General features: G+C 45.8%; 1 pseudogene; it reads left to right on the top strand.

The window, feature by feature from the left end:
* Positions 1–286: 286 nt before the first annotated feature.
* On the top strand, positions 287–931 carry LOC122439409 (annotated as a pseudogene).
* The last annotated feature ends 1,468 nt before the right edge of the window (positions 932–2,399 follow it).

The raw sequence follows: 2,399 nt of genomic DNA on the forward strand, positions 1-2,399 counted from the left end.
GTTGAATAGTAGTGGTGAGAGTGGGCACCCTTGTCTTGTTCCTGACTTTAGGGGAAATGCTTTCAATTTTTCACCATTGAGGATAATGTTCAGTACGGGTTTATCATATATGGCTTTTACTATGTTGAAGTATGTTCCTTCTATGCCTGCTTTCTGAAGGGTTTTTTTTTTTTTTTTTTAATCACAAATGAATGTTGAATTTTGTCAAAGGCTTTCTCTGCATCTATTGAGATAATCATGTAGCTTTTATCTTTCAATCTGTTAATGTGGTGGGTGTATCACTTTTCACCAGGCTCTCACTGTCTTCAGCCACCTCGTGGTTTCAGTAAAGATAAACAAGCATTTACTCCGTTGTCACAATTTCTTCCTTGAGACTTGCCGCAGAAGTTAATGAAGAATGGAGTTGATTCCACACATAAAAGACTTCATAAAGCACAATGGCTCTGGCTGGTCCCTGAATGAGCTGCTCAGGATGGAGCTGGCTGTTTCAGACAAACTGCATGGGGACCTTCACATCAGGATGCCGCTGGACTTTCTGTCCATATTGCACACCCTGGTGGTCCTGCACTGGCCCCACATGAAGGAGCTGAGGCCTCAGAGGGATCCTCCTCTCTATGTAGAATCTCTGACCAGCCAGCTGCAGCTGTGTGTGGTGGGCCATCAGCTGCTGCAGCTCAAGGGTTCCACGCTGGCCTTGGTCATCACCACCTTCAAGCTGGAGAGGCTCATGCCAGACAGCTGTATTCCTGTACCTGACCTGCTGAAGAAGGCTTAGGTTGGAATTATGCAGTGGAATGGCTGCAAAGAGCATGTAAAACAGCAACTGGCAAGCCTTTTCTCATTGTCCTGCGTGGACACTTTGTGGCTCCCCTGCTGGAGTCTCTGTCTTACCCCAGGGCCTTTCACATCTTCGTGGCAAATCTCGACTTGAACTTCTCTATATTCTGGGCTTTATGGATCCTGTAACAAGAAAGCAAGAAGGCCTTGAAAGAGCAACTGAGAAAACACTCCTGATTCTTCAGGGAAAACAAATAAACAAACAAACAAAAGCAAAACAAAACAAAACAAACAAACAAACAAACAAAAAAAAAAACAAGGGGGCAAAAGGGAAAGGTTAGTTTTATAAGTTAAACTCAAACTCCTGCCTCCCTTGCAATCCTGGGCCTGAGACCAGGGAGAGGGAATAAATGCTCACAGTGCAGCTTGCTTTTTCTTCCTTCCTCAGTGAGGAAGGAAGCTGCACTGTGAGGTCAGGGCAGAAGGGCCAGGCTGGTGTTGACAGACAGGTTTCTGCTGCTGCACCTGCCAGCACTGGCTGGGTCCTTCCAGCTTCCCAGGCTTGCACCAAAAGCACGTACAGGCTTCATGTCCCGAGTACTCTGCCCACCTCTGCAGAAACGGGACAGTCTTTCCAGGTAGGTTTACCCTGACTTGGCCAGGATCTAAGTCTTTCCTTTGTAAGGACTTGATTTATAAAGTGTGCTTTATTTCATATACACTAACCAGATCAAGCTTTAGGCATATTTCTCCTTGATTACTCTTAGCTTATAGGCTTAACTAGAGGAATCTCTGTGTTTAGAAAACGGCACTTTGAGGTGATGCTTGTGTTGGGAAGGCACAGCTCCCAGGGTTTTGGTTGAGATGAGCGGGTCCTGAGGCTGAGCTCCCCCTACTGCAGGGAAGAGCGACCATGGGCATGGCAATGATGGAGAAGCCAGCTGCCCCTGGGATGTGGTGATGCTGGAGCCTTTCTCTAGGCAGTGGAGTCTGGCTGACAGAGATGCCAGCTGGGACTGTGGAAGTAGTGCTGGGGATGTGAATGACTGAGCCACGCACTCAGAGGTCATCTGTGAAGTCCTTCCATGGTGAACAGTTTTCTGTAAATGTGCTAAGCCATGGAAAGGGTGATCTGCTACTAGGTGCAAAGTAGCCAATACTAGCTATACTGTATCAGTGTCTGTGCTGAAGTCAGCACAGATCTCTGCCTTCTGCTGAGACAAATTTGCTTGTTGGAGCTTTTGTTCAAATACACTTGACTTCCATTCACACACACACACACAAAGCAACAGTTAAAACTGGACATGGAACAATGGACTGGTTCCAAATTGGGAAAGCAGTACATCAAAGCTGTATATTGTAACCTTGCTTATTTAACTTATACACAGAGTACATCATGCGAAACACCAGGCTGGGTGAAGCACAAGTTGGAGCCAAGATGTCAGGGAATAATACTAAAAACCTCAGATATGCAGGTGACACCACCCTTATGGCAGAAAGCAAAGAGGAACTAAAGAGTCTCTTGATGAAAGTGAAAGAAAAGAGTGAAAAAGCTGGCTTAAAACTCAACATTCAAAAAACGAAGATCATGGCATCTGGTCCCATCACTTCATGGCAAATAG

This window comes from Cervus canadensis, chromosome 4 (genome assembly GCF_019320065.1).
Source record: "Cervus canadensis isolate Bull #8, Minnesota chromosome 4, ASM1932006v1, whole genome shotgun sequence".
NCBI lineage: Eukaryota > Metazoa > Chordata > Mammalia > Artiodactyla > Cervidae > Cervus > Cervus canadensis.